The sequence below is a fragment of the Rattus norvegicus genome, chromosome 4 (genome assembly GCF_021556685.1).
Source record: "Rattus norvegicus strain SHRSP/BbbUtx chromosome 4, alternate assembly SHRSP_T2T, whole genome shotgun sequence".
Lineage (NCBI taxonomy): Eukaryota > Metazoa > Chordata > Mammalia > Rodentia > Muridae > Rattus > Rattus norvegicus.
Genome location: NC_141537.1, coordinates 102,359,299 through 102,367,790, shown reverse-complemented (window position 1 = coordinate 102,367,790; position 8,492 = coordinate 102,359,299). Strand labels below are relative to the sequence as shown.

The window sequence follows — 8,492 nt, the reverse complement described above, 5'->3', positions numbered from 1 at the left end:
TTGCTTCTATCTTTAGATAAGAGCTGCATTAATTAACCAAATGGGGCCCTCCAAAGTCAGGCCTGTAAACATTACCTAACAGAAGGACAGGAAATGTCTCTGATCTTCATGTGGATTTCTCTCCACCAACCATCTCATGTTTCCCATAGCTAAATATAATCTTGCTCCAGATGGCATGTGGTAGAGTCTATAGGAGGTGAAAGTTGCAGACTTCACTGGTGGAGGTATTTGGGAATTGTTACCCATGCTAAACTGGGACATTTCATTTTTGCAGCTTCCTCACAATATTCCTACAAATAAGCTTAGTAATGTTATTATTTTACATTCAGACAGAATTATTCCTTTCATCTGTTGCTATTTTATCTTTAATGGTTAGGTATCTCTGTATTTTCCCAGGAAAACCCCCTAGGTAGGTCTGCAAAGTACCATAAACTATGTTGATTAATTCAGACACTACAATCTCACTATGGATGAGAAGCAAGTTAGAGATAAAGGTGATGGCCACTCTGGGGTTTCTCAATCTGCCTTATACTGACCATGTCCCTGAGTTTCATTGACATTTACACCAGTCATATTGGTGAGTAATTCACTAGGCACTATAACACTGAAGATCTAGGTTTCCTCTCCCCAGCCCTAATTATCTCTTCAAACATCTTGCCTGTAGTACTGGGAAGTATAATTTCGAATGTGAACTTTGAGAAAACACAAATCACCTGAGAGTAGGCAGAAAATTTTAGTGTGTCTTTTTGAGATATATATGATTTGAAATGTCCCAAAACTTAGTGGACTAAGATGACATTGCCATAATTCTCTGCACCTGTTTGCTTTTGCTTTATGATGAAGGTATGTGGAATTGTTGGACTTTGTGAGTTTTACTCATGAACATATTAGTATAATTCATATATTTGATTTTCCATGTAGTGAAATATTCATTTCTTCAAAATACTCTGGATTTTACCAATTGGCATACCATTCAGTTTGGATTATTTCGTTATAAGTTAATACCTAATTCCTTCTAGATTAAAGGAAATTAAATACACACACACACATACAAACACAATACTCTACTCACATATATGTAATATATGTATACAGAGACACTGATAACTATCTATGGATGTAAAATAAGAATTTAGACCTATATCTCTTATTACACTCATGTCTTTGTGTATCACTCCACTTGGAAACCACTGTCTAGTTTTGTTCACATCATCTCCTGAGCTCACCTTCCTCTTTCAACAAATATTCCACAGTACAATACTCCTTCTGAAGCTATCAACAACTTTTTTTTTTTTTTTTTTTTTTATTAACTTGAGTATTTCTTATATACATTTCGAGTGTTATTCCCTTTCCCGGTTTCCGGGCAAACATCCCCCTCCCCCCTCCCCTTCCTTATGGGTGTTCCCCTCCCAACCCTCCCCCCATTGCCGCCCTCCCCCCATAGACTAGTTCACTGTGGGTTCAGTCTTAGCAGGACCCAGGGCTTCCCCTTCCACTGGTGCTCTTACTAGGATATTCATTGCTACCTATGGGGTCAGAGTCCAGGGTCAGTCCATGTATAGTCTTTAGGTAGTGGCTTAGTCCCTGGAAGCTCTGGTTGCTTGGCATTGTTGTACTTTTGGGGTCTCGAGCCCCTTCAAGCTCTTCCAGTTCTTTCTCTGATTCCTTCAATAGGGGACCTATTCTCAGTTCAGTGGTTTGCTGCTGGCATTCGCCTCTATATTTGCTGTATTCTGGCTGTGTCTCTCAGGAGCGATCTACATCCGGCTCCTGTCGGTCTGCACTTCTTTGCTTCATCCATCTTGTCTAATTGGGTGGCTGTATATGTATGGGCCACATGTGGGGCAGGCTCTGAATGGGTGTTCCTTCAGTCTCTGTTTTAATCTTTGCCTCTCCCTTCCCTGCCAAGGGTATTCTTTTTCCACTATGTTCATCGCAGCCTTATTTATAATAGCCAGAAGCTGGAAAGAACCCAGATGCCCTTCAACAGAGGAATGGATACAGAAAATGTGGTACATCTACACAATGGAATATTACTCAGCTATCAAAAACAACGAGTTTATGAAATTCGTAGGCAAATGGTTGGAACTGGAAAATATCATCCTGAGTGAGCTAACCCAATCACAGAAAGACATACATGGTATGCACTCATTGATAAGTGGCTATTAGCCCAAATGCTTGAATTACCCTAGATCCCTAGAACAAACGAAACTCAACAACTTTTAATTCCTGCACGGGTATCTATATCACCCAACTTCAGGGTGATTCAAGCAAAGGATCCCTGTGTAGGTACCTCATCAAGGCACTCTTTGTAAACATTGAGCAAACAATGCTAACATTCTTATGTGGGGATTTCACTTTCACTCCTACATACTTTTCTTTTATTCCTTTACTCACGGTATACTTTCCTAACCACAACCATGGAGAGCTTTGTTTCTTTATGAACTGTAAAGGAAGTGATTGTGTTGGATGGTTCAGGTTTAGAAATTCAGTAACTCAAGGGTATGACTGGGGCTTGTTAATGAGAAAAACTCTACTTCTGATGACATTAGCTTTACAATAAGAAGTTTCAACAATGAAAACATAAAAATACTTGGGTAGAGAGGGAGAAAACTAAAGGTTTTGGGGAACAATGTGGAAGGACATATATTAATGTATAATCACCAGCAGATCTAAGAAGAAAGCACATCATCTCCCACCCCCCATACCCAGGAAGGGTGAATGTCAGTAACTTCGGAGGACAATGATAGAAGTTATGTGTCAGTATCCCTACAAAACAAGAAAAATTGCTTGACTGAATGAGACAGGTTAGTAATGGAAATCTTGCCAATTACTATAAATCATCATTAGCATCATTCTCTCTCCCTCCAACACCCGTGTGTGTGTGTGGGGGGTGGTCGCCAGACTTGTTATATAGGTATTCTAACATGTCAAATACATTAGAGGAATGGAGAAAAGAGAACAACCTGGTAGGGAGAAGCTCTTGCCACATAAGTCTGACAACCTGAGTTGGATCCTGGAGCCTATTAAACAAAACAAAACAAAACAAACAGATGCAGTGGACACATCTTTATCCTGAGTACCTTCCATGAGAAAATAGGAAGTACTTTCCCTCCTACAAACAGCAGGACTGTCTAAAAGCTTATGAACCAGATAGCCCAGATTATGCTCCTTAGTGGAAGAGATAAGAGAGACACTGATTCTAACACAGTAGAATTAGAATTGACTCTCAAATCAAACCCCAGTGTGGCCATTGCACAGGTGCAAGCATGTGTGTGTTTGACCAAATTCTGTTTTTAAAGAAGAAAATCAGTGATGCCTAATTCTGAGAGGCACAAAGGAAATAAGCCTTGAATTTGTGTCCTAATGAATGTCCCCTGTCTTAAATTGAAGTATATCAAGGAAAGCAAAGGGAACTATAAAAATCACAAGCTATTTCCAGGCTACATAGTTAATTCTATTGTTTTGGCTCCCAGTAGAACACATATTCTTCTTTTTATAATATTAAAAATATTGTTATTAAATATATTCCATTTATATTATGTGTGTTTAGCCTGAGTGCATATATATGTACTACATGAGGGCTTGGTGACTGTGGAGGTTAGAAAAGGGCAGGGATCCACGGGAAGTTAGGGATGATTACCCATTGCTGTAGATGCTTGGAGTCAAACACTGATAACTGGCAAAGGCAACAAGAACAGGTGCTCTAAAAACTGAATCATGAGGTTGCCCGAGTTGGGCCAACAGAATGCAATAATGAAGCCAGGTTTCAGCCTTGTGGGGGCGGCTTTGGTGACAGAGGCAGCTCTGGTGACATAGGTGGTAAAGGAGGAGGCTGAGGAGGCAGAGAAGGTTTTGGCAATGGAACAAGGAGGCTTTGGTGGTGGAGGTCAAGGTCGAGGTCGAGGTGAAGGAGGTGGTGGCTTCAGGGGAGGAGAAGGTGGAGGTGGCCGAGGTGCACGCTTCCAATCTGGGTGTAATGGAGGCCTCCAATCTGGGGGTAATGGGGTACGAGGTGGTGGCCGGAAAGACAAGAGAGTTAACCAGTCAGGGAAGAATGTGATGGTGGAGGCCCATTGGTATGAAGGAGTCTTTATCTGTCGTGGAAAGAAGGATGCCCTTGTCACAAAGAATCTGATCCCTGGAGAATCTGTGTATGGAGACAAGAGAATCTCTATCTCAGAAGCAGATGACAAAGTTGAGTACCGAGCCTGGAACCCCTTCCACTCCAAGCTGGCCGCAGTAATCCTGAGCAGCGTAGACCAGATCCACATCAAGCCTGGGGCCAAGGTGCTCAAACTTGGGCAGCCTCAGGCATCACCGTCTCCCACATCTCTGACATCATCTGCCCATATGGTCTGGTCTACGCAGTTGAGTTCTCCTGCTGCTCTGCCCGGGACCTCATCAACTTGATCAAGAAGAAGACCAGCATTATTCCTGTAATTGAAGATGCTCAGCACCCAAACAAATACCGCATGCTTATCACAATGGTGGATAAACCTTTTGGCGAAGTGGCCCAGCGAGACCAAACCCGAATTGTGGCCTGGGATTCCCACACTTTCCTACGGAATTCAGGACATTTTGTGATTTCCATTAAGGCCAACTGCATTGACTCCACAGCTTCAGCCGAAGCGGTGTTTGTATCTGAAGAGAAAAAGTTGCAGCAAGAGAACATGAAGTCCCAGGAAGTTAATGCTAGAGCCTTATGAAAGAAATCACGCTGTCGTTGTATGTGTATGCAGGTCACTTCCCAAGGCGAAGAACTAAAACTTAGCTGTCTGGATTGAAGAAATGTGTGTTGGTATTGTTGTACGAGTGGCTTTTGACTTTTTCCAGGGGATACTTTTGTTTTTTCTATTTAAAGACTCATCTGTCAAAAAAAAAAAAAAAGACTAAGTTATCTTTCAAACTCAAGAAACCGACTATTTGTAGAATAATATACTTATCCCAGTTCTCGTCCAGGACACCTTGGGATTCTGATACTCCACTGAGTTGCTAGTTGATCCAGTTCTGCATCTGTGCCTTGTGCTTGATAAGTTGCGTGAGCCCCTACTACTACGTACATGTCTCAAGGACTTTTATAGTGTGTTCAAACTCAATGCAAAATCTATTTGCAGCCAGAACATAAGGTCTGCATTCAGCCCTTGCTATTACTGCTACTCTAACTTCCAGATAAGGAAGGATAGCAATAATAATGTAGTTAGTTCAGTTCAGTACGTACTGTCTTGTTCTTCAAGTTAATTCTCTTGTAATCTACGTAATTGGTAAATACTTGTTTTGTGTCTTTAATACTAGTGTCTCATCTGACATCCAGATGACCCAGACCTACTCTATCTGCATCTCTGGGAGAAAGTGTCACCATAACTTGCCAGGCTTGTGTAAACATTTTTAGCCTTTTAGCTTGATATTGGCAGAAAACACAGAAGGCTGCTAAGGTTCAGATCTATGTTGCAACCGGTTGGCAGATGGGGTTCATTCAAGGTTCAGATGCAGAGGATATGGGACAGATTTCACTTTCACCCTCAGTGGTGTGGAGGCTGAAGATGCTCCAACTTATTGTCAACACTGTCATGGCATCCCTCCCACAGTGATACAGATCATAACATAAATCACTCAGAGAGTCAGTAGTGTGATATTGGGCTGCTCCAGTTTCACTTTCTAGTGTCCACATCAGCTAAGAGTATTTTTATGTCATAACCAGGAGTTTGAGGGCACTGTGGTTTTGTGAAAAGCACCCAGGCAAGCCTTTATAATATCAATATTTTTACTGTTTTTCTAGTATTTCGGCAGCATGTAAATATCTATCATTTTTTTCACCCCAGGTAGTAACCACATTTTACTTGTTTGTATTGCATCATCATTGAGTTTGTACACCAAAATGGAAGGAACCATAGATATGAAAATGAGGGATTCTTTAACACAGGAACGAACTAGGGTCCATACCACAACCATTAAGTGCCTCAAGTAATTTGGTGATTGATGAGCAGGTATATTGCTATTATAATTATTGTACAGTCTGTTCCTACTTAGATGTTACAGCTCATTTGCCCATACAATAGAAGCTGCCTAAGTATGTGCTTCTGATTCCCAAATCTAAAAGGGCAGCATCTGTGATAGTTTCAATGAGACTGAACCACATATGACATATGCTTCGTTCTCAGTTGATAAACTGTTTGGGGATGATTAAGAAGTGTCCTTATTAAAGAAGGTTATTCACTCCAGTAGACTTTGAGGCTTTAAAAGCCCCACGTTGTTCTCCTACACTTTGCCAGCTCCCTGTAAAGCACACTATAGCCCTCAACGAATTCTCCAGCATCATAGCTGCCTGTGGGCTGCTAGGCTCCCTGCCATTATGATAAATTATTCTGATAACAATGGCCTATATTAACATAATGACTGTTTGAAATATTAACAAAGTTTCTGTTTTGTTATCTGAATTCCAAAGACACTACCCATACAAATTACTCAAATGTAAAGAGATGATGAGGATTGACATATTTATACTGTTGGAACTGAAAGGATGATTAATTTCAGTAATTATTATTTTGGTAAGTTCATAAGACACATGAAATGTCTAAACATGGTTTATGTACTATTAAACTGCTTTGGATATATCTCCATACAATGTTGTAAAAATATAAATATTTGTATTACAGCGACTTTGGCTAAGGTAGTCTGTAAGATGTTTACTAACATTATACAGATCCTTGGTTATATTATTACTAAGTAGATCTTCATTTATTTGTTACTTTTCTAGTCATTCTGACAAAATACCTGACAAGAAAAAACTTGGAAGGTGATACGTATTTTAGCTCACAATTAGATGGATGTCTTACAGCAAGGCCTGGCAATGAAGTCCCTAGGAGGAGGGACATAGATTGGTGGAACATAAAGCATAGAAACAACTAGATTGAGGAGTTCATCTGATTTCCAAAGTTTCACTGTCAGAGACCTATTTCTGCTATGCATTTTTCACCTGCCAAAGGCTCACAATCTTAATATTGTACCACAAGCTGCAGTCATAGTGTAAAAAATGCAAGCATATGAGAGATATTTCATGTTTAGGCCATACCTTTCTGCCTGGTTTTTTTAAAATCGAAAATAACTCTTCAACCTTGTATGACTCCATCACTTTGATTTTATTTCAAAATTTCAAACACTAGTTTAGTATTCTAGATAACCTCTTATCAGTAAACAATGGCAAAATCAAACTGAAAGTTAAATACCTCCATCCACAGCACATTGAACATATATTCCCATTCTCAATAGAACGTCAATGTAGCAAGAAAAGAAAGACTAAATATCACCCCAAACTCAGAAAGTACAAAGTCTTTAGCTCCATGTTATACACTAAAGAGCCATGGAGTTATCACAAGATCACTAATAGCCTTATGTAGTCACATGCTTAGGGTTACTCTTGAGCCACTGAACTGTGTGTGATGTGTTGAAGTTCTGGGAAGTATGTATTAGCACATCCAAAGTTAGATAGCATTGGCTGCCATAAAAGTCACTCGATTAAACCCAAGTTAGAGTAAATAAATTTATTTAAATTTACTTATACAGCTATGAAAAAGTTTTAAAGTCTCATAAGTGTCCCACATATATCTTACCAAGTTTCTTTTATTAAAGGCAGAATCAATATAATCTGTGTGCAAATTACAGTTTCTAATAACAAGGCACAGATAAAACAAGGCTCATGGAAACTTGCCAATTTATGTGGACAAATTCCACACCCTTATCACAGAATCTGCTGGTCTTGTCATATTCTATCAGTGCGTGAAAGACAGCTTTGACTTTGTCTTAGTTTGAGTTTACTTTTTTGAAGAGGCACCATGACCAAGGCAACTCTTATAAAGGCAAACATTTAATTGGGTCTGGCTTACAGTTTCAGAGGCTCAATGCATTATCATCATAGTGGGAAGCATGGCATTATAAAGGCAGACTTGTTGTTGGTGGAGTCAGGAGTTCTACATCTTGAACTGAAGGCAGCCAGGAAGAGACTCTTCCACACTTGGCAGAGCTTGAGCATAGGAGGCCTTAACACACAGTGACACACTTTTTCCTACAAGGACATATTTACTCATGAAAATCTGCAAAAATTATATTGACAAATTGTTTACCCTTATCTACCCCTCTTATTAGGGGTATACTTACTATGGGCCAAATATTCAAACACATGAGTCTATGCAGACCATACCTAATCAAACCACTACAGCCTTGTTTTATCTATCACCTACAGCAAACAATGGTGACTTGTGCTAGGTTGGAGTTACTCTGTATATAAATTGAAGGATCAGTTTCCCTATACCCACACTTAAAACCTGTTCCAAGTATATGCTAGGGTACCAGGAGATTGGATTACAATATTTTGCATTTGTAAAAATTATTAAACAGAAAACCTATTTCACAATATGAATAAGTATAAATTATCATCCTTAAAGAAGAATTTATGAATAGAGGATATCTTTAACTAGAAAATGGATTCACTCAGA

At 39.6% G+C, this 8,492-nt stretch overlaps 1 pseudogene; it reads left to right on the top strand.

Annotated features, from left to right (window-relative positions):
* Positions 1-3,756: 3,756 nt before the first annotated feature.
* Positions 3,757-4,767, top strand: Fbl-ps4 (fibrillarin, pseudogene 4; annotated as a pseudogene).
* The last annotated feature ends 3,725 nt before the right edge of the window (positions 4,768-8,492 follow it).